Source organism: Sinohyriopsis cumingii, unplaced genomic scaffold, assembly GCF_028554795.1.
Source record: "Sinohyriopsis cumingii isolate HCF-2022 unplaced genomic scaffold, ASM2855479v2 utg000553l, whole genome shotgun sequence".
Taxonomy (NCBI): Eukaryota; Metazoa; Mollusca; class Bivalvia; order Unionida; family Unionidae; genus Sinohyriopsis; species Sinohyriopsis cumingii.
This window is the reverse complement of record NW_028315909.1, coordinates 594232-619733: the sequence shown is the minus strand read 5'-3', so window position 1 is coordinate 619733 and position 25502 is coordinate 594232. Positions and strand designations below refer to the sequence as shown.

General features: G+C 36.4%; 1 long non-coding RNA gene across 3 annotated transcripts; it reads left to right on the top strand.

Moving 5' to 3' along the window:
• On the top strand, positions 1-25502 carry LOC149773797 (uncharacterized). 3 transcript variants are annotated; one of them, XR_016417268.1, is made up of 9 exons: positions 1-998; positions 1510-1631; positions 5555-5669; positions 22372-22498; positions 22837-22926; positions 23788-23984; positions 24483-24640; positions 24837-24943; positions 25392-25502. It is a non-coding gene; the product is annotated as an uncharacterized LOC149773797 (long non-coding RNA). The 3 variants fall into 3 exon arrangements; XR_016417269.1 differs by lacking the exons at positions 1-998; positions 1510-1631 and having other exon boundaries at positions 5437-5669; XR_016417270.1 differs by lacking the exons at positions 1-998; positions 1510-1631; positions 5555-5669; positions 22372-22498; positions 22837-22926 and having other exon boundaries at positions 23311-23984.

Sequence of the window (25502 nt, the reverse complement as noted above, 5' to 3'; positions counted from 1 at the left end):
GGGCCATGAAATACATTAGCAAATCCCTACAGTATTTAAGGCAGGCGATTACGAATTATTTAAACCACATTCTTCATCTGTCACAGATTTTATAATCATTTTGAAGTGGCTGCTTTATCTCGAGGAAAACGAGCGGTAAGTGTTATATAAAACAAAATCTTAATAGCAATTTGATCACTTTTGCGTCATTTTACAGTAAGAATAGTAACAAATAGAGGATAATTTCTTTTCCTACGTTAGGCCTAATACCTGGTATGTTTCTTAGTGTGATACACACACACAAAAACCAAAACAACACCAACAACATTTTAAAAAACCCACAAAAACGAGTGGCGCGCCGAAGCCACAGGCTAAAATGTTTTTTTAAATATTTATTTATAGTATCAATCACAAATTGAAATATATCCAGTATTAGCGTTGGAAAAGAAAGTTTTATTTTTGTTATATTTTTTTAAAATTATCTCATCCTAGCGAAACACTTTCTGCAAATGACCTTAATAAAGGAAAATAATAAATTAACCTAAACCACTTTGAATGTCGACCGTAACTTGTATTTACACGGCATCATGCGCGGAAGAAAATACCAACTGAACCGGGATTTCAGACAGCAGATGAACTTGATTCATTCAACTTCATGAGCACAATCAAACAAATGCAACAGTGAAAAAGTGGAACTATGAAAAATCGAGAATGTTAGATTTGCGGAGGATTTATTCCGAATTATTGTCTGCTAATAAAGGATTCATGTCAGTTGCTGTGTCAGGGATGTCCACACAGCACACCGTCCAAATGTGAAGTTGCGTCGTGCTGAAAGACATAACACTGTGCCATAATTTATCTTATGTCATGTAAAGAAGCTGCTTAAATTATAGTATTTAAAATTTTCTTCATTTTGTAAGAGCGCAAGAAATTAATTCTGGTTTGAAAGACAAGATGACGGTAAAACTCAGAAGACGTAGCTGTACAGTACCGTTGGTGTTTGAGACATCATAAAAAAGGTAACTGCGTTAACTTCGCTTTTTGTTTGGTAATATGTTGGAGATCATCTTTTGCAGATCTTCTTTGAGCTTGGAGTAGCTTTTACATTCTAAACATTTTTATTTGCACTTATCTGCTTAACATGTATTGCTGGGATATCATATAGAATATGAAGTCAGTATAATGGTACTATATTTTAAATATTTGAATGATAAATTACTTATAAATGATATAATGATAAACTACAAAATAAATAATTTGCCCATTATCCAAAATATGTTAATTAAAACAAACATTGAATGTAAATTCAGATATAATGAGCAGTTGTAAGAAGTCAGAAATAACATTTTATCAATTGAACCAGTTATGTGTTATCATCATCAATTGTAAAATAAACACATGGAGACAAGTATGCTTAAATTCTAAAATGAACACACACACACACACACACACACACACACATGGTATTTTAATTTAATACAGAAAAGGTGACATTGATATATGCAGACCAATAATTTTTTTCTTTTTCAGATACAAATTAAAAAGCCTAATTCTGAGAGTTTCACCTACAACATTCATGATGGGAAAGGGCCACTAATTAAGAGCTGACATATGTGGAAGAAAAATATCATCCATGTTGAAAAGGGCTAGAGGTAATGTGAGAAAACATAATTTATCAATCTGAATTAACATTATTGTTGCTATTTTATCTCAACTGGTCAAAAGGCTAAGTGGGTTTATGTAATGGTCCAGAGTGTGTTATTTATTTCACATCCCTTCTGTCTTTCAACAGTAAGAAATTAGCTACTTTGGAGTCCATAGTTCTGATCAATTTGTTTATATAAAACTTGGTTTTGGGCTTAAATCAATATCTTGGATAAATCTAATAATGAGCAAAATCCAAGTATATACACGAGGTGATCATGTATAAGATTAGTTGAGTTCTTTTATCCAGCCTAAAAGCCATACTTCCACAATATAGACTAAAATCATTAAGTTGTCCTCGAAGTTTGATGAGTGTTAACCATTAATAATAATAAAGTGATCTTTCACCTGACTGAGCATGTTACCACCGCATGCAGTATTTATGCATATAGTGCAGTTTTTACTAAATTTAGAATACATGCTTATATAAATGAGATCTAGATTGAAGAAGTGAAGATGCATACAAATACACGAGGTTATAACCACTACTGCTGATTCAAGTTTGATCATACTTGGCCATTGGGCTTGTATAGTCAAGCTTCACAATGATGCTTATTATGAGTGTGATAAAGATATGTTAATGAAGTGACCTTGCATCTGATTGGCAGAGTTTCTTGCGACTTGCACAACAGTGTTTATGGTCAAATTTAGATCTGACTTGTTTAATTATTTGCTTGTATGTCTGAGGCTGTAAGCAAATTCTATGCAAATAATGTGGTGGTTCTACATCTCACTCGCCATTCTTGCTACTGCTCTTAAAACTATTTCTCATTAATTTTATCAGACTTGGTAAATAGATTTATCTCATCAAGATATAGCAAAGGAGCAATTTTGTAAAAAAAATATTCATTCATATTAAACTCAAATTCTGCATCTGATTGGTTGACCTTGCAAATACTATAAGGGCTCTATTTCTGACAAAAAGATTATTTTGATCTAATGTATCAGAAATGCTTATATGATCAAAACATCTAACATATTTGATAACAAATAAGAAATAGTTTTTCATGTAAATTTGATAAACATTGATAAATCGGTTCATATCATTAAAAGCTTGGAAGAGTTTGATTACATGCGAGACCTTCACATATTAATCATGCTTTATTTAGAGAATTATTTTTGTCAGGATTTAGTAAAATAGGTAAAATCAATATGGACTGGTTTTGTTATGTACAGCAACACTAGTTGTTTACTGAGTACTGAGGGAATTGGAGTAAGGCAAGGGTACATTGCAGTAGGTAACCTGGTTGACTTGATAACAGGATTGTAACACAAACATTTTTATCAGGAGTCTATCATACATACCATTGATTCACTGCAGATCCTGCCCCCATTAGTTACCTTTTAATACATAAAGCATTTGGGTTTTTTATGTTACAAATCCCATAGGGATTAAAATTAACATCAAAGGTCTCACTGGATAATTTTGTATTTTGACATACACCTAATTTTTAAGGTAGAAGGCATGAACCTAATTATCACAAGCCTAGCATTTCTAAATTCACACATAAGCTAAATCTATAATGTGGTTTAGATTTACTTTGAGTTAGGCATGGAAATAGGTTGGCTTGTTAGTGACTGCCTGTCACAGTTAGATGAGCACTGGAGATCAAATGCTTGATCTGCAAATGAGCTGCTGACCTTTATGTGTGTCTGCTACAGAGGCAAATATAAAAAAATCTAGATGGTTGAGGGTTGATGAAAAAAGTATGCTAATTTGTTATAGTACTAGTGAACTTTATTCATGCATAAGCCACATACTGATTCTTTTAGCTGCCTTGTCACAGAAAAATATTGAAAATAGCTATTTCTTGTCAAAAATGAATGTAAAATTTAGGAGATGGTGGCAGTGATGGTTCAGTTTAGAAATCAATAGCTGCATCAGGAATTAACCTGATTACTGCAGTCAAAATCTCACATGTATGCTTTCTACAAAAATCATTAGTTTGTTTTTGTTAGTATCTTCAGTGTAAAATTATTCTCATTTTTCTGTAATTGGTCATTGTCGGATGAAAATTCACCAGATAAACTGTCCAGTGAGACCATAAAATACACAATTAGAAAATAAAATAAATTTATTCTAGAAAGAAATATTGCATGCAACTCTGTGACACAAATGAAATTAATGAGAAAACACTTAAACAAATGGCTAACATTACTCATCTGGCTTATATAACTTAACAGTTGGCCATTTCACTGTGAAGTAGTCAGGTATATCTAGTATTGTAAGAACAGAGCCTAAACAGTAATCTCAAAACTTTTATCAGATCAATTGCATACTTAGGTTTGGAAAGTATTACATGGGAATTATGTTAATTTTTAAAGATCAAAATGTACCTGCATGTTTTGACCCTACCAGAACCAAACTAAAAGCTCAAATGTGTGCAGTGCTTTTGCTCGTCACAACATAATTGGGATTATAACTGCTAACCCTACCCTCTAGCACACATTTAAGATCTTTAGAGTTTTTAAATACAGCCTTCTAATTATATAAGTTTCATTACATTGGTTAATAATTAGTCACATGTGATGACACTTGTAACTAATCAAACCACAGCCACTGAGAGCAGACTAAGCACTGATGTTTATATGGTACAGTGGCAATATACAGTCTGTCTGCTGCACAGTTAGTTACCTGCCCATTAAACTGACAACACATGAAACAAACTGGACAATTCTGAAAGCCTTGAATTTGACTTTATTTATCTGTATGGTAGAACAGAACATGAGTTGAAAAGCTTTTAATGAAAGACCTTGATATCAAACCTAATAATAACTGCAGGAGTTATATTATGGATAATTAACCATTCTCTCAGTTTCAAACTGGGCATTCCATCCCATGGGGTTCTAAATGTAAACCAAGTGTAACTGATATCCTAATGAACTGTAAAGACCATAGCAGCACAACAGCAGGGGACCAGATATGTCCAGATCCAGGAATCATAGACCAGTTTCAAACTGATAATGAGCCACATAAAAATGACACATCTGCTAGAACTTATGTGATGAAGATAACTTAAACTGCATTATTATTAATCCTCCTCCTCCACATCATCATAATTGAGATGCATCATATATGTTTTATTGTAAAATAGTTTATGCAACATAATTCAGTGAAGACCTTTACTGCCAATTTACCAGTGAACCATTTGTTTCAATGAACATATTTTATGTTGTAACAAGGAGCATCATTTAAACATTATGATACACTTATCATACCTGTATATGAAATCTTAATACTAACACTTATACTTGCAATACTACTACTAATAAAAACACCTGCATTGATAATTTGATTATGTTCAATTGGACTTGTATCTAAATGATCACCAGCTGTATGAAAAGACATATTTTAATACATAGATATTGGATGGAATACTAGTTACCACAATTGAATAGTCATATGATAAATGATATATTATTATTTTAAACAATTTATATTTGCAGTGAAACATACTTTTACATTATCTTCCCTTAAATTTCATTTATAGAGCAGTATACTCTGCATTCATTAAATTACTGAAATGGTTAATAATACAACAACAAATACTGCAACTTCCAGAACCACAAAAATCAAAAGATATAAACAAAAACTTCCCTACATGTATCAACAGTTGTCACTTTATAGACAGAACCATGAAGATTTAGGACAGGATGTTAACAAATTAGGTATTCAAGTTAAAAAGAAAAAAATACCAAGTAAGCTTACTACCAAAAATATCAAACATTAACAGTGAATTTTAGTACATTCCCAGGAAACAGAATATATAATTTTTCTTAACTTGATCTGATACATCTTAAATCTATAGAAAATGATTCATATTGTATGACTAAAATATTATGTAAACAAAAATTCCATCACTTTTTTCAGATGCAACATGCATACCCCAACCCATCCTTCTTGATCATAAAGTATACCAGCATTCCACTATAAGATGGGGAGCTGTAGTTGCTCAGTGGTTAGCTTTCTGGACCTGTGAAATAAGGTAGGTTCAAATTCTACCATCGGACCAACCTGGGTTAGCTACCATGGTGCGTCCTTGGGCAAGGCACTATACTTAAAGTGCCTTGGCACTAAATAACTTACTTGTGTTGCTTTACCATAAAAAGCCAAACCAAACACAAAACAACAACTTTAAAATATGAGTTGTGTCACTACTAAGTAAAGGAAAATCATACTGAAGAAATGTTTTTGTTAATACAATTTAATGGATCTAAAAATCTCTTTCTTCTGCAGGAGTTTAAAATGTTAAATTAAAAAGGTCATGGTACACATTGCTTTGTTCGTACACATCAGGCTCCGTATCCCATATCCAGCTAAAATTTTCAGTAGAGTCTGAATAAAAAATATTTTAATCTGGATGATAATATTCTTTCTCCATTCATATATTACACCAGCAAGATTGATCCAGATAAGATTACATTTTACTATAACACTGATGATGAGTATGCCTCATAACAACTGACAAATGTGGAGAGAATGGAGTTAAAATGAACTCTGATTTCTTTTCAGCCATAACACAAGATGATCATTTATTATGAAAAAACCTGAATAAAGTTGGAGTTCATAACCATGACAGTCTTGATATAATATAAATTCAATATATTATTGTTGTCTTGAGGTATAGTTCTGTATATTACAATCTCACACAAGATCAGGGTATATTTTAGTACCATACAGTTAATTCAGGATTGTATTAATACCTATTCTGGTGAATGAAAACTGAATAAGTTTTACTATTTTGGAACCAGTTGCAATAAAGTTCACTACACAAGAGAAAATATGACTTTACTGTAATATCTAAAATGTAAAATCTGCAAACGGAATACTTGCTTGACTTTACACTTCAACTATATCATAATATTTATTTGAAATGAATTTATACAAATGGCATTAAATTGGGTTTCAGGCTGGTAATGACAATGGTCACACTGACTTAGACCCAGGGTGGGCAACCTTGTCACCAATTGCCACAAGTGGCAAATTGGCCATGTAAGTTTGGCTCAGTTGTGGCATCGTATGATGTTTTTCACTTCTCATTCGCCACGCCTGTGGCTACATTGAAAAATAGTTTGCCCACCTCAGACTTAGACAACTAGTAAATTATGAAAGAAAAATGTCATTAAATTATGCTTTTCTGGATTGCTAGATTAATAAGTTATTGTTGACTTGAAGTTAGAATATTATGTCAGTGAAGATAACACTCACAGTGACTTTGACATTTTGAGCTTTTTGTGAAGACATTGGAATTATGTGTGTGAAGTGCTAGATTAAGTGTGTGTGTGTGATTTGGATTTGTTACATTACAAAAAAATGTAATGTAATTTAAAAAATTACTAGTTTAAAAAAACCTCAATCATATAATGGATTAAGTAATGATTAAATTGTATTGCAAAGATCAAATCAGCAAGGATAACACTCACAATGACTTGGGTATTCTATATCCCTAAGAACATTTTTGGACCTATACTGTATAAGAAATTGAATCATGTATTGCAGCATAAGAAAAATTTCTCAGGCATGGAATTAGAGTCTTAAATACAGAAAATCAGTACATACAAAATAAACGTGTTGGTATGTGAAGATAACACTCACTTGACAATATAGCCAAGTTCTTATAACAAATGATATAACTATATGTAGTTTGCTTGTAAAATAAGTTAGGAATGAATATTAATTATATAATTTAGAATAGAGAAAAGCACATTAAATTCCATCAATAAATATTTTGTGCTTAAATAAAATCTTAAACAAAAATGTACAAGTCCAAAATATTTTGTTTTAGTGCTATGTCTTACTACCCAAATAACGGCCATGTATATGTGTTCCAATGTCAATTGTCATCGGAATGAGTAGTCCAAGTTTCAGGAATAGCTCACACACTTGGCAGCCTATATCGACACTCTTCCACTAATTTATGTGTAATTAATATACTTACAGTGCTGTCTTTATCCTGGTGGAGTGAAAATATGACACTAGCAAATGGACACATTTTCATGTTCCATTGACATACATTTGAATTTGTTGCAATGCAACGGTAGTCGAGGTACGCCAAAGTTTGTTTAAGTAGGTTCATGTGAGGAATATGTTTCTTGAATGAAACAAAACATTGCTTACAGTTCCAATAGGCAAAACATATTTTTATTTGTTTCCTTAAAGAATAATGTTTCAGCTTAACCCGATTTTGGCATTCCTGACTTTCATCGCTTTCCAGCCAACTGAAATGTGGGCCAACAAAACTTGAAAACAGGTCCGGTTCTTTTGTGAGAATTTGAATTTATTAGAGAAAAGACATCAGGATAAGTAAAGTCTGACAAAAACATTATAACTTTACTTTGTAGAAATGCATTGTTATTGGTTACCAGTTGTGTGTGATATTTCTGAAAATTTGACTTTCATTACACTGTTTGTCGACATCAAAACGCTCCACACAGCACCCTTCGTTAGGCAGTAAGACCCATCAGCCCCCCAACAAATATATTGGGTGATGTGTCTTATGTTATCGGACTAGTCCAAAATATTGCTTAAAGTTTCTAAACTATATACAGAACAGTAAGAAACAACTTAAAGAAAGTAAATAACTTTTAAAAAAGCTCATAGTAATTGCAATATTAGTTAGAAAGCTGCTGAGCTGTCTTCATACATGCAGCCCACAACACCTTATATACTTATGACATATTGCATAAAAACCCCAGCTTGTTAGAACCTTTAAACAAACATGGGACTTAGTATCGCAAAAGTACATTTAGTAAATCTGCACAATAATTATATTTAAAAAATTACCAACTTAATAGTTTACACATTAGTACCTAATGATTTTGTAGCCAAGAAGAAAAAAAGTTGATTTCTAGTGGTACATGCCATGTTTACTGCTGCTGCTCATAGCAAGAGTTCGAAACCTGTGTTAAGCTATGCACTTTTACAGTATGATCGAGATACACCACATGACAAGATTAGTCAGCATGTGTTTGTATCAAGTGAAATAAAACAGAGAAAATCAAAACTTAAACACAGTGACATACAGAAACTTAATATTGGTATAAACACATTGAGAGTAGTGAAGTGGGACGATATAGCGTCAATGGGACTTACCATTAAAAACCACCCTGGGACGATATAGTGTCAATGGGAAATTTAACATTGTGGAAACCCCTGGGATGATATAGCATCAAGGGGAATTTAACATGGGAATATGGGACTGTTTAGCGTCAAGGGGAATTGAACAGGGTGGGACTGTATAGCGTCAAGGGGAATTTAACATGGGCAAAAAAAAAAAAAAATCTTGGGCCTGTTGAGCGTCAAGGGGAAATGGAGCAGGGTCGGGACCCTATTTTAATAAGGTCCCGACCTGATGGGTCTATGGAAATGGAACAGGCGAAAATTGAAACAGGGAGGGGTCTCTATTTTTTTTTTTTTTTAAATAAAAATAAAAAAAGGGTAGGCAGTGAAAGTCAAGATCTTTTTGAGACCTATGAGTGGCCATGAAAAGGGCCTTTGGGTTTATGTTAATATGCCCTTAACATAAAGGGCATCTGTGACTTCTTCTTGTCCTTAGGCTTCGCCTGACTGCAGGACCATAGACTAAAACTCTTTTGAGACATCCTTGCCTCTCCACATAGATCCTACGTATCCATAGGCTGGTATCTGTCCTATGGACAACTGTCCACTTGGATCGGACGTACATCGGTATGTCTGTCCTGAACATCATCGAAGACACAAGCGTAGAAGATTGAACGTTGGTCCACATGTTGAGGTGCCGAGAACAGGTGGAGGAATGCAGTGAACTGCACTTATTTATAGGGAGAGGAAGGATTGAAACGGAGTTCACTGACCAATCCAAACACGCGTTACAAAATTCAGTCAGCCCACATCCAATCCGAAGAGAGCAGTCTGTGACGTCATGTGGTCTATATAGATTTGCTAGCACCTGTGTGCAGTCAATTCATGCGACAGTTTTTCAACATGACGGAAACTCAGAAAACGATAAATTGGGGTGCACCAGCTGTGGAGACTACCCAAGGGAAACTGGACTTACTTTCAGAAGAGGTGAATTGGGATTTTGTGGATTTTCTTACCTCGCAAGAATTTGTTCCGGAACCTTCGTCACCTTCTCCTTCATTACCACACGTGGAGAAATTTAGACAGAGACAGAAAGATGAATTGGAGAAATTTATACAACAGCAAAAGGAAGCGGAACAAGCTTTTCTCCTACAGCAACAGCAGCAAAAAGAAGAGGTAAGAAAAAAACAAGAAGAAGAAGAAGCAGCAGCAAAGAAACAAGGGTGTGAAAATCAAATGGTCACGGTACTGTTAGACATTTTAGCGGAGTTAAGAAGTCTGAAACAAATGTTATCAGACTTCTTTATTACGACCAAAGAGAATACGACCTTCCCGAGCTAAACACTCCAACCCTGTGACTAAGCCTCCCATGCCACCCTTAGTGATTTCAACCAAATCATCATCATCAACACTACGCAGTCCAGAAGTAGGCCTTGGCCATGGCAAAGGCTTAAGGCAGTTAAAGTTAAACTCACCCCTACACCAAAAAAGGCCCTTTTCAGGGCCACCCACGTCTGTCGAAAAGAGATAGACTTTCAATTGCCAACATCCATTCAAATTATAAAAAAAAAAAACATTTTACCTCTATAGTACGTGTGTATGATTGTGTGAGTGTAGGTTCTTATTTTAAAATCAAAACCCAAAGACACTTACTTTTTAATACCTAATTTATTCTTTTATAAATATTTACAATCCAATTCACAATTCACAACAGAGCACTTTAAAAAGTTCGTAAACTTCTTCTTTCTCATTGTTCACTCTCTCAGTTTTTTGAATTTCTTCACCACCACAGTCTTTTCCTCCTATTCCTCCTCACTTTCTTCTCTTCTTCTTTTCTTCTCCTGTTTCTTTTTCTTCACCTGTTTTCTTCCTCTTCTTCCTCTGAAGAATCGCTCTCTTCTTCTGACTCCTTGTTTCTTTTTTGGGCAATCTGGAGACCAGTGTCCTTTTTCTTGACAATAATAACAGGTATCTTGACTTTTGTCTTTTCTAGCCCCTTTTTTTCTTTTTTGACGGTCTGGACACTCTGAAGATCAATGCCCTTTCTTCTGACAGATATAGTAAGTATCTTGACTTTTATCTTGAAAGGAAGGAGAGTAGTCCCTCGGCTGGTCTGAAGAGAATTTTCTAATGACCCCTCGCAAAGCTCTGATGAAACGTTCGATCTGGGTAGCCTCTTCCATCGTTGTGCTCGGTTTGAGAGTGAAATGAATAGTGAAAGGACAAGACACATACCCTTCTATATACGCTGGTCTGCTATGGCTATAAATTAGTCCATGGTGTTTAAACTTTAGTCATTTGACTTTTTGCTATCAAGATGAAACGATCCAATTCATTTGAGAAGAAAGAAGAAGAAAGTAAGAGGCAGAAACGTGCTTTATCGCCTCGTACCAGGGCTGAAGTCTTGGCACAAATTCATGCCAGTGATTTTGAAGAGGACATGAGTGAACCAGAATCCAAACCCTCTAAACAAACTTCACCACCCTTAGTCAACCCTGAAAAGTACTATTCCATTCAAGAGACGGAAGAGCATCCCTCTAGAAAATTTAGAACTACAGCTTACAAATACACGGTGAAGTTTAAAGATTTCAAGTCCGAAGTACTGTTAGAGAAAGCAGAAGGGTTCATCACCGAGATGTGGATTGAAATGCTCAGCATGTTTGGCCTCTCCACCCTGTCTGAGCGAAGGACAAGAACGAGTGCATTGTTCAACTGGTATGCACACGTTTGTCAGCCCTGTCTGTTACCAACAACATTTGAAGATGCAAGGTTCACAGAAGAAATGTGCTTGTCAGCTGCTGAGATTGTGCCCTACCTGGCATACTTACCAATAATGCCAAGGCACACCTATGTCGAGGAAAGAAAAAATGTCACATTTGCTGCCACATCGTGGACTTGGAACACGAATGCTATGTGCAAAAATACCAACCCCAACCAGAGAAAGAGATTGGTCACAAGAAGAAAGGCAATTTCATCTTTTTCGATTTTGAATGCATGCAAGAGACTGGTATTCACATTCCTAATTTCTGCGTGGCTCATCGAGCGTGCGAGAAGTGCATTCAAGAACCTATTTTCAGTCATTGCCCTCACTGCAGCAAGATTTCTGGAGGACGTGAAAAAATCTTTTGAGGACCGAACACGCTAGCTGATTTCGCTCGATGGGTCTTACACCCCATCGACAAGACATGGAGCCAAGAGGACATCGAACGTTACGGAGATTGTCATCGTCATGCCACAGTGATGGCTCACAATTTCTCCGGATACGATGGACAGTTTCTTCACAGATACTATACAGAACATGGCACCGAACGTCCTAAAGTCACTTTGAATGGAGCCAAAATCATTTTCATGCAAGTGGGACAAGTACAGTTTAAAGATTCGATGAGTTACTTAGCCATGCCTTTGAGTCGAATGCCTAAAACGTTTGGAATGACAGAAATGGCTAAAGGGTGCTTTCCACACTTTTTTAATACGGAAGCCAATCAACACACCGTTCTACCTCATTTGCCTGAGGCTCACTATTACGACCCTGACAACATGCGTACCGAACAACGAGAAGCTTTCTACGCTTGGTACCAGGCTCACGCCTCTGACCCTTTCGACTTTCAGGAAGAAATGCTAAAGTATTGTCGTTCCGACGTGGACATTTTACGGCGTTGCTGTGGAAAATTTCGAGAACTGTTCATGGAACACGGAGGGGTCGATCCTTTCAAAGAAGCTTGCACCATTGCCAAAGCATGTTCCTTAGTGTACCGGCAACGATTCATGCCTGAAAACACCGTGGCTGTCATCAGTCCTCAAATGACCAACTATGTCAGACGTCAATACTCGGTCAAAGCCCTACGCTGGTTACATTACTTGTGCGACAAGGAAGAAAAATGGATTCAGCATGCCCGCAACGGAGGGGGTGAAAAGACCATCAGAATGCATTCGGTCGATGGTTGGGACTTAGAAAACGCCAAGATTGTGTACGAGTTTAAAGGTTGCTTATTTCACGGATGCCCCGTCTGTTACCCTGACCGTGGCACTAAAAATCAGTTTTTACAATGAACCATGGAAGACTTGTACCAGGCCACATGTCAGCGACGCCTAAAGTTAGAACAGGAAGGATACTAAGTGGTGGAAATGTGGGAACACGAGTACCATCACCGTTTGAAAACCGATCCCGAGTTTAAACACTTCGTGGAAAGTTACCAGTTCGTGGACCCCCTAAACACTAGGGATAGTTTGTATGGAGGAAGGACCAATGACACCAGTTTGCTGTACCAAGCCGACGAAGAGAAAGGAGAAGAAATCAAATACTTGGACGTGTGTTCACTGTATCCCTACGTGTGCAAATATTGTCGCTTTCCTGCAGGGCACCCACAATTGTTGACGGAACACATCGATTTGAAAAACATTCGACAATACGAAGGCTTGATCAAATGTAAAGTTTTGGCTCCCACTGACTTGTACCATCCCGTTCTACCTCACCATTGTCAAGACAAACTGATGTTTCCTTTGTGCCGTACTTGTGCTGAAACGTGCAACCAAGACCAGCCTTGTCAGCACACCCAGGAAGAACGGGCCTTGACGGGGACGTGGGTCAGCGTAGAATTGTTCAAAGCTCTGGACATGGGATACCAACTGTTAGAAGTGTATGAAATTTGTCACTTTCCCAAGACAGAACAATACAACAAGGGTGACCCCACTCAGAAAGGCATTTTGGCAGACTACGTGGATGCCTTTTTGAAACTAAAGCAAGAAGCCAGTGGTTATCCGTCCTGGTGTCACACTCCCGAAGACCAAAAGACATTCAAAGAGAAATACTGGGCACAAGAAGGCATTACTTTAGATCACATCGAGAAAAACAAAGGCAGGCGATCGTTTGCCAAAGTGATGTTAAATTGCTTGTGGGGTAAAATGGCACAACGACCGTGTTTACCCAAGACAGAATATTTGACAGAACCTTCCTGCTACTTCCAGATGATTCACAACAAAACTAAATTCATCAAACACGTGGACGTCGTTCGCGAAGATTTGATCTTAGTCAATTACGAAGAAGATCTGGACTTTGTAGAAGCCAATCCTTTTGGAAATGTCATCATTGCAGCTTACGTGACAGCTCATGCTCGCTTAAAACTGTACGAAGCGTTAGGGGAACGCGTCCTGTACTTTGACACGGACAGTTGCATCTACATCGATCCCCCGAGTCAACAGCACCCTAACATCGAAGGAGACCGTTTAGGAACCTGGACAGACGAGCATTCTGACGACAAGATTCTAAGTTTCGACAGTGGTGGTCTTAAAAATTACGGCTACGAATACCGGGACAAACAAGGAGAAGTGCACACGAAGTGTAAAGTGAAAGGATTGACTCTGAATTATCGTACCAGTCGAGTGGTGAACTTTGGCGTATTGAAAGAAGCTTTGCAGTCTAGAGAAGATGAACACTTTAAAGTGACCACCTATCAACCGAACAAGATTGTACGTTTACCCACTCACCACATCGTCAGTCGACCCTTGGAAAAAGTCTGTCAAAACGTGTATCAGAAGCGAGTGCAGCTTCCCAATCACTTTACATTGCCATATGGACATGTCGGTATAAAACATTGGTTGTAAGTGGATAGCCACTCACCAGAAGCATGACTACGCCACAGCAAGAATCAAGTGAGAAACCTGATGAGAACTCTACCATTTTCCAGTCTTCTTACCTGACTATTGTGATTGTGCCCGTCGATTGGACACATTTCAGAAATAGTTTACGGATAGGGAAGGATTACCTTCTTCGCATGTTTTAGCTAGAACAGGATTTGTCTACTTGGGACTTGAGTCAGGATTGGGATACGAAGTACAGTGTTTTGCTTGTGGACTGAAGTTACGAATGGATCTATGTATCTATAAAGGTTCAGCTATTCTGGAACACACTTGATGGTCTTTGCACTGCCCTTACCTTTCTATGGCCTTTCCACCCATTGCACTACGGTACAATTATGACGGTACCTTAGAAACAGTACCTTCAAAAACTAGATATAAAAAAGGAACGATGTACAAGCTTGAGACTGCATTGTGACTAGTATAAAAAGGGGCTATGGTCAAGATCGATAGTTCATTGTGACTACCAAGACCAAGCGAACAAGATGAATACTTTCAGAGAAACACAAAACAAGTTCAGAAAGGCACAATTCAAGTTTGGGGCTTCTGAAGTGGAATGTGATTGTGAGCCTTGCGATGGGAACGATGCTGTACGCTGTGACCTTAGCGATGCCGTAAAGCATCATGAGAACTTTGTTCTCACTACCCCTCTCATGGAAAGTGATGCTGTGCGTGTCAAACCTGAGAGATGCGAAAGCGATGCTGCTCGTCCTGTTGGACACTTTACTGGGTTTCATTTTAAATGTGGATGTTCACCTTCACGTCTACCCCCCTACGGATGTCATCCAGCCCTGAGCAAACTCCTGTCCATGTCACCCAACCCTCATCGAAACGAACCTGTGAAAGACAAATATTCATTCCCTGTGTGTTTGTCAGAATACTGCGACTTTGAAAATCGTCTTCAATCATTCAAAGGAAAATGGCCTAAGTATCTGGGAGGACCAATCCCCAAAGAATTAGCCAGAGCCAGATTTTTCTACTTGCACGAAGGGGATAAAGTCAAGTGCTTCAGTTGCGGTGTGTCACTTCACCACTGGGAACCACAAGATTCGGCCTATCTAGAACATGCTCGTTGGTCACCGAATTGTCATTACTTACCCTTAGTGGGACCGAGACATTGAAGTAACTTACCATGTCGTTAAAGAAGAAACCAGATTGGTTAGGAGTTAAATGTTGGACATCATCGAGACCAGTATTTAAACTTCATTTCAAAAACGATATTGAATCATTACCTAAAGAACTGCAAGAGAAGATTTACAAGGAAGTTTGGCAGGGGCTTGCCAGAGTTAAATCTCAATGGGTAACTGTAGAACTTTTATTCCGAGAAATTCACAAGAGATAAGTGAAAAAAGTCAACCAGTGTGTTAGATTTCTCTGGGTCAAGGGTGCATTCATACTATTATATCGCTTTAGACCGTTTACATCAAAAGAGTTCAATGAGATTCTTGAACGTTACCCTGAATGGCAGTGGTCTGAAATTACTCACTATGTGGATTACTTTTGCTCTAGGAGAAGATTGTGAATTGTACGTTTTAAGTGATGATCTTGGTAATATAAGATTTTAGTCTTAGGGGATGTTTTCCTTCACGTCCGCGCTTTAAGTATAAGAACCCACAGTATTCGTCATTCAGACCGTGTGATCGACGAGAGAATCTAATCCGAAACCGGCTAAGCAATGAAATTATCTAAATTACACTAATAAATACTTACATAAAATATATATATATCAAATTTGGACCAATGGCGAAGACAAGGATTCGGTCTCCCTGAACTCTCCATTTATGAGAGGCGAGTGTGATCGACGAGGGAATCTAATCCGAATCTAGCCAAAAGTATTACAAAATAAATACACTCACAAAACAAGTACCAAATTCTGAACAATAGAAAAACTCATTTTATCAAAACTAGCCCACTGACTGATAAAACTCTACAAACAAATATCATTAAATTAAAAAACACCTAGTTCAAATACCAGGAAGAAATATACAGGGGGTGGGTGGTGGGAAAAACAAAACAAACCTTCTCCACTTCTCCTAACTTAATACTCACCTAACACCCTAACTAACAGCTCCAAAAGTCTATCTTCTACATAGGTGACAGCTAAGACAAAAACTAGGTATAACCATATAGTCCCAAAATAGAACGTATAAGGTGGTCGCAAGAATAGACCATCAGGGATCCCCCGTATTAAGACCCTAAACTTACACATATAAGGTAGTCAAAAAAACCCAACGACTATCGGGCCCGGCGGCACAATGCTGCAAATATAACAAATATATAGAATACCACCCCAAAAATTACTTGTATAAGGTAGTCAAAAAAACCCAGTGACTATAGGGCCAGCAGCACAAGGCTGCAACCAAAATTTACAACTAGATAATTAGGACCCAAAAACAATTACTCAGTAAGATGGAAAAAACACCAACTCCATCCAGGGCCAGCAGCACAAGGCTGCAAAACCAATCGACAAATACTGTCACCTAAAAGCTAACATCGACCTCAATAGACTCTATCTCTCTTAAAAACAGCACAGAGTTTTTATGATTCAAAATTCCAAAGACGGAAATTTAGAACAAAAATACCCTGGATCAGAAAAATCCTGCGACGGAGAGACATCAAAACACATACGTGCAGTGCACGCATCATAAATTAAAAATACGGACTAGATCGGGTCCAATCCCACTAGTCGCTAATCAATGCAAATGAATGACAGAGTGTGTGCTGGGTCCAATCCCACTCAAACAAAACATAGGCCTTACAATCAGATCGATGTGTACACAAAAGTACCTTGACCTGACGGCCCAATCAATTAGTGTTCTGTGAACACAGATATGCCTGGAGAAAGTGGCTCCATTCCTTCCTCCAAGGAGTAATCAGTTAGGTGCCTGTGGCATCATAAACCAGTGGTACATGCTCAATGCGAAGCGCACGCCACTATAATTCAACTCAACAACAACAACAATCGTTCAGACCATTCCACGGAATAAACAAAGAAGATGGAGGTGACAAAATTATTCAATCTATTAAGAGATATCTACTTTTGGATAATGGATGTTGAATATGTTGTAGGAAGAATAGAAAAGGAATGGAGTGATGGAAATAGGCAAGACTTGTTAACTATTCAAGTCAAAGGACTAAAGGTGGCCGGAGATCTCATCGCAGGGATGATAGAAGAAGAAGTCAACAAGTCAAGAGGATTTACTGACCCACCTTATGTCAGAGTGGGAAGTTTGAAGGAAGCACTGGACCATGTCATCCAAGTCGGGTGCTTCCTGGAAAAAGTATTGTATTGGATGGAGTGGCGATACGTAAAATGGGGGTTCGACCAGTTGACAAAAACGGAAGAAGTAATGAGGAAAGTGCTGACGGAAGAGGTAAAGAACATCAAAGAAAGGTGGTCTAAGGAAAGAAAAGAAGAAGAAAATAGAAAGAGAAAAGAAAGCTTTGAGAAACTCAACAATAACTGGATAAGAATACAGGAGAAATTCCGAGTGATAGGTCATCCTGACTGGATGCCTGAGTCAGAAATAAAGAAGAAGATGACAGGAATATTGGTAAAAGTTAGAAGATGGTTGAAGAAGTGGAAGAGTTAGAAGAAGAAGAAACCCAAAGGCCCTTTTCAGGGCCACTCATAGGTCTCGAAAAGATCTTGACTTTCATTGCCTACCCTTTTTTTTTTCTTTTTTTTTTGTTTTAAAAAAAATAAAAAATAGAGACCCCTCCCTGTTTCAATATTCGCCTGTTCCATTTCCATAGACCCATCAGGTCGGGACCTTATTAAAATAGGGTCCTGACCCTGTTCCATTTCCCCTTGATGCTCAACAGGCCCAAGATTTTTTTTTTTTTTTTTTTTGCCCATGTTAAATTCCCCTTGACGCTGTACAGTCCCACCCTGTTCAATTCCCCTTGACGCTAAACAGTCCCATATTCCCATGTTAAATTCCCCTTGACGCTATATCGTCCCAAGGGTTTCCATAATGTTAAATTTCCCATTGACGCTATATCGTCCCAGGGTGGTTTTTAATGGTAAGTCCCATTGACGCTATATCATCCCACTTCACTACTATTGAGTATATATTTATAAATCTGAAATGGTTAATTAAAAATAGTTATTAGTCAAATTAACAAGGATGCCAGTTACTAGCTTTGATACCCTGTTTTTTGTTAACTGAAAACATGTAGACTCAAGCCACATCTATAATGATAATTTCTGGCACTTTCAAGGCTGATATAGCCCTTTCATTAAAACCTGCAAACATTTTTGACAATTTTATCTGCACACATTGCTGTACATTTTATACACATCTGACTTGCCAGTATTTCTCCCAGCCATTGAGCTACCATTGGCAGAAGAGGTCTTTTTGCGAAAAATATTTCCAAATCAAATCCTGTTTGGTTACTTGTAAATCGACATGGAATAGCACAACCCTAGCACAAATATTACTATCCCTACTTCGTGGAGACATTGAGGCTATGACATTGTAGCTACTCAACCTTCTGTCCTATGACCATTTTTAATTTTGCGCTAGATATGGCTGTTACCAAATACCGGTGTCTAAACAGTACATAGGTGCTTTCTGGAAAGATTTGCATGCAGTAAGATTGCACATCAGATCCACAATATTTCCATCAATATCAACACAGATTGGAGGGGGGCCTTTGAAATTGTTTCTACATATTTAAACAGGTTTTCAATGAATTGTTGCTTTTTGTTTTTATTAGCAGGTATTTATACATTTATAAAATGAGTGTCCTGTATCACAATATGTATCAATCTTCCTGCAAAAAAGTTTCCCTTGTTTTTTTGCTCCCAAGTTACTCCCATTTTATTCTTGATAAAAGTAGCTACCCCTCCCCTTACATCTCCTTATAATCATTCACAATTATAACCCCATTTAATTTTTCCTCATATGAAGTTATTAGTTCTTTAGTCAACTTATTATGTGTTTCTTGTATGAAAATCATATCATAATTTGTCTTGTTGTTTAGTTTAATTATTTTTTCCCTATTTATTCAGTTTAAATTTGCTGAGGCTATATGGAAGTTTTTTATATCCATTTTCGCCTCTCCACCAGGTTGTTGCATTTTTGGTTATACATTAAGTATTATTAGTTTTAATTTAGAATTGAAATATCACCTAGGGGATCAAATAGTAATTTATTAGTCAACATGTAGACCCACTCCATGACCTTCTTGAATCTGTAACCCAGAAATTCCGATTAACTATGCATCTTTTAGAATCATACAATACATTATATAAAATATGGTAATGTATACCTTAAAACAATACTGCATTTTAATCCAAGTTTCCAATTTTGCAAGAAGTTGTCCCGCACATGCAAAATCATCTGCTACCCAATATGTAAACTTGTCGCCAGAACATAAATTCTCAAAAAATTCCCCAGCGTATAGTCTGTTTCTAAATTCTTTAGTAATTTTCCCCCATCAACAAGATGCAAACACATTGCATCCTATTTCATTGTTGTTTCTCTTCCACATAATAGCTTATTTTTTATAAAATGTTAAACTTTACTAATCTTTTTTCAAGATCACTTTAGTTTGCAAAAATATATCTTGTCATTTATTGGCATTCTACATTGAATTTTGTAAACTAGCTATAAACCTGACCTAATTACTCAACTTAACTGCTGACAGAAACAGTCTACAGTAAATGTATTTCATTTCTATAGCTCGATGGATAAACATTACGTCTTTTCAAAGCTGTGCACATAATAGGCCGACATATCACGAGTCAGGAAAACATGGGGGTGGTATCCCCTGTGTCCAAAATTAATATCATTTTAAATAGAATATTCTAGTGACAGTTGCCTCTTTTCAAATGGTAAGCATTGCTTTATTTTATTTTCGTCAATCTGTCAAATTCGGTATGCATTTTGCTTTAATATTTGAGATGGAAACCTTAGGTGCATAGAAATGTCAGACAGCATTGTACATCATGGATGGTGTCCAACATACTTTTATGATCAGAAAACAAAATCCCATTGTTTTAGTTATGGCCACTGATTTTAAAAATATTCATCCAAGCTAAATATAATAATAATAATAATGAGGACTTTGTATAGCGCCTAATCTTTAGAAGTTCTAAGCGCTTTGCAACTTTCGACAACATAAAAACATACACAATGATATGATTACAAAAACAAACACCATGAAATTAGAAAACATAAAAAACATGCTGAGAATATTTAAGGTAGTTAACATTATTAAGTTTTTAAGTTTGTTTTTGCAGTCAGAATAAGTAGTTTTGAGAGCACTCTTGAATGGGATCACTGAGTCTTTGTGTCTAAATTCAGTGGGCAATTCATTCCATGTTGCTGGGCCCTGGTATGCAAAAGAATGCTGTCCATATGACTTTGTTTTCATAGTGAGAATAATGAGTATATGATTGTCGGAAGAGGAGCGTAAGTATCTTGCTGGTGTGTACACATAGGTGAGGTCGGATAGGTATGTTGGACTAGAGTCTGTCAGAGAACAGATTTTGTGTTTGATTCTGCATCGAATGGATAGCCAGTGTTGGGTACAGAGCAGTGGGGAGGTGTGCTCTGATTGTGGTACTCTAAGTATGATCCAAGCAGCTATGTTTTGAACTTTTTGAAGTCTCTGCAGTAGATATTAAGATGAACCAGACAGAATTGAGTTTCCATAGTCCAGTCTTGAAAGTAGTAATGAACACACAAGTGTTTTAGTGGCATCAACTGAAAGATATCTGAGAATGGAGCTGATGCGTCTCAGCTCAAGATATGCAGCCTTGCATATGTTCATGACATGTTGGTGCAATGTGAGAGTACTGTCCAGAGTAACACCTAGGTTTTGTACTGATTGTGTGAATTTAATATTGATGTTGCTGATATTTATTGTGTGAGGTAAAGGATGTGAATGAGAAAGTCTTTGTGTTGTGATCAGAATGGCATCAGTTTTATCATCATTCATCTGCAGCTTTTTACAAGTCATCCATGATTTCACATCAGAAATGCACATCTCTACACCTTGGATGGTAGCATCAACTTCATTTGGGTGGATAGATTTGTATATTTGGGTGTCATCAGTGTACAATTGGTGAGACACTGGATGATGATCTGTGACACTTGAGAGCAGCTGAGTGTACAGAATGTAGAGAACAGGTCCAAGAACAGACCCCTTTGGAACACCACAACATAGATCAGCTGGGCTGGAGTGTAATCTATTTGCAGACACAATTTGTGTCCTGTGGCAAGGGCGATATGCAGATTGTACATTGCTAAAAAGACTGTTTGAATTCAGACAAGATACAAGCTGGGATCGAACAACCTTTTCTAAGATTTTTTTTATGAATTGGAGATTAGAAACCGGGCAGTAGTTCTTTAAATCGTTATGGTGTAGTGTTAGTTTCTTCAGCAGAGGTTTTACAATGGGAGTTTTGAAAAATGATGGAAATTATGCTGATGAGAGAGAGGTATTAATAACATCAGTTAGTGAAGGCAATACTGGATCTAAGCACTGAAGCAGCAGTAATGTTGGAATTGGATCAAGTTCACATGACTTTGGTGCACTCTAGGATTATTACTTAAGAATGCATTTATTGGTGGTGAGAGACTAAATACATGACTTGATACTTGTGTTTAGCATTAATTGGAAAGCTGAAGATTAGTAATCTTTTGACATACATATCTTAATTGTACCATTTAATTTGCAAAATTCAATGTAATTTGCATTGGTAAAATGTGTAGCACAAGAAAAGTCATTATGAATCAGAGATAAATCATATCTTTGCTTTGTCTGGAGCTTGACTAATTTATTGCACATTTCTGTACACTATTTTGTCTTTGATCCAGGATTATTCACTGCATTCGGATGCATTTCATGGTGAAAATTCACCAGCTGGATTTAAAAGTGGTGAATATTGCTAGCGATTGTTCTGCAAACCCTGTATGTCACAAGGCGTCAGTGTATTCAAGGACTCATACAGTATTTACAAATTCTCATTGATATTTCAGATGAAAATGAAGAACTGAAAAAAAGATGAAAATCTCAAGTGGAAACCTTTCTGGTCAGCCATCTCATCCAAAACCTCCTGAAATGGAGAGTATTTTGCAGACTTCAAGATTTCCTCTTATCCTGCTGGTATGTTTTATTTAGTTTATCTGGTCTTTTTTCATCAATTGCTTTTATACCATACCACAATTGGAAATTCCTTATCAAAAGTATGTATAAATTTCATCATTTTTCTGTCTGTTTAATAAGATGTGTTTAAGAGTACTTACTTACTCATGATGCTGTATATATGAGATTAGATGTTTTCTTAAAAAAGAATGCATTTTGTGATATATTGTATCACTGCCTTATATACAGTGGTCATTGCAACCAGTATGCATTTTGTTTACATGCCAAACAATTCAGTCAGATTTCTTTGTTTATTTTTTACTGCAATTAAGGACTAGTGATTATTTTTATACATTTAGCTGCATCCAGAAGGACAACACCATCACCATCCCCATCCACTCTGGAGTGGAGAATATAAAGATTTATCTCTGCCAGTTCCTCTGCAAGTAGTAAGTATTGAGGATGGAAATAAATGTACATTATAGAATAATGAAACAAATACTACAGGTGTTGACTTTTATATAATCTCTTATTTCATTTACAGCTCACTAAGTACGAGTAAGTCAATTATACACTGTATTCATAAATTTAATTCTCATCTAAGGTAGTAGAACTGTTTTATGTGTGACAAAATGTTGGGTAATTTGTGGCAGTACACTAAAAACACATTTTGTAGCATTTAAAAATGCTTATGTTCAGTGCACGTGAAACTCATTGGTTTGTTGTCACTTCAGTTGATAATAGTTTTGTCATCTTGTAGACATTTTGAATGTTAGTGTTCAATGCTAAGGTCATATACATTGAGTCAACATCAACATTTGTTTGGAAAATGGAAGATTATGACATGAAAGCACAAGCTCTTGTAGCTTAGATACTGTTATTTCAGAACATTGTGAGATGTTAATTAATTAAATTATAGGTCATAAAACATACTGTTCAAGACTTATTTGTGCAAATAAACAATGAATTGTTTTTCATTGATGTGTCGACTGTTCATCATTCCATTGGTTTTTTTTATTTTCCTTTCTTATGTATACCATTGTTTTCTGTAAGTCAGACGCCTAAACCATCTACATTGAATGCAGACTTTACAGACACCAGCAGTGAAACAACATATCCAGGGAATAAAAACATAAAGGATTATAGGGAAAAGTTTTATTTATTTTCAAATAAACTGTACAAAAACCATGTATTTCATTCCATAAATATTTTTCATTGTTAAACCCATGTTCACTGTACAGATCTTTATAAGGAGTTTATAATAATGATCTTGATCTTTCAAAACTAATTTCATCACAAATCTCTTACAGATTTCCAGTTCAATTTACTTATGAAACTGGACACAAATGTTGAGAATTTGTTGGAGCAGCTGGCCCTCCAAGTTCAAACACAAGGCCCATACACAGAATATAGAGAAGAAATTCTTGAAATGCCATGTGATTCAGTGGAGGAACTAGAGGGCCTTTGCCAGAGGTTGGAGGAGAATCCCAAACTCTCCAAGAAGATGGTAAATTGGGGCCTTATTTGCTATTTAAAAAAACTGTTATAACCTTTATTTGCTGTTGTGAACCTCAATATGCATTATGCATGTTCTGCGGTGCCTGTATAATTATTTTTGGGGGTGGGGTGAACATGTAGTGGTCAGCTGTTTTGTCTTATGGATGTAGGCCAAAACATGTTTAGAGATGAACATGCAACAGGTATTTTACTACATGCACTATTACATATTATGTGGCTATTTTAATTCAATCCTTGAGTGAATGTCATTTATGAAGTTAATAGATTCACGGTGGTTAATTTGGTTTATAATTGCTGTTGGTACATTGTGTTGCATAGTTAATGTTATCAAATTTTTTTCAAGTTAGAGAAAATAAATTTGCTTGCAAAACCATGGCAAAAAATAACCATATACAAGCATATTTTGTCACATCGATCATGAAATACTACTAATAATAATAATATCGAAATCAAAAAATAGTAATATTATTATTATTATTATTTTCAGATATGCTACTTGAGCTCCCTTGGCAGGTTTACAATTGGGGATAGTGTCTGCAGGATGATGAAAAAGCTTGGAACAAAAAGACTGGCCAGAGTATAGTCCAAAGGGACGTAAAGGGAAAAAAGCATTTCAAGAGCTTGTGATATGTCAGGTTTTGATAAGTAAGTATGGCTTGATTTAAATTGTGTTTTTCATGTGACTTGCCAGAGATTTTTAAATGAATTGATAAAGTAACTTGAGACCACATTTCAAAGTACATGTTTTAAAAATATTCCATTGATTATTGCTGGCATTTAGAAAAATGCAATGCATCCATTGTTGTGAAACTTATTTTAAAACATTATATTACTCTTGCAGAAGCCTGCTTGAAAAATAATGGCAAAGCAAAGGCAAATGGAATGGAAGAGGCCATATCAGAGACCCTCCAATATGCACCCAACCAATGCAGAATGATAAAAAACAAGGTAATCCAAATGACTCTTATTTCATCAATATTGGATTCAATTTCGTCTTTTAAAGCATAGTATTTGCAAAGCAGATGCATTTCTAAACTGATAACAAAATCAGCTTATCCTATTGCCCAGGACTATCAGAGCTAGAGTACAGCTAACTACATTATACATACATCTTGTCTGATCGGACAAGTTGGTCCATTTGGAATTTTTATTCACATGAAATATTTGGACAAAATAAATTCATCTTTGCGCAAATTGATTGCACTATCCACTTGCCAGAAATGACAAGTGCAAAGTTATCTTGTATCATGGCTTAACGATATTAAGGGAAGCACAAGTGCAGTGAAGAAAATTTCATACATTTTTATAATGCTGATTAACATGACTTCTGCATATATAAGTAGTGCTGAGATGATATGACTTTATTTAAGCATTACAGTTTTGTTTTAATTTGCAGGTGCCTGAGCAGAAGAAGTAATAGATAAACTTTACAGTGGAGTTGGAGACTGATTCTGATTCATAATCTTAATTAAATCTAGAAAATAAACATTAAAGTCATATTAAAATA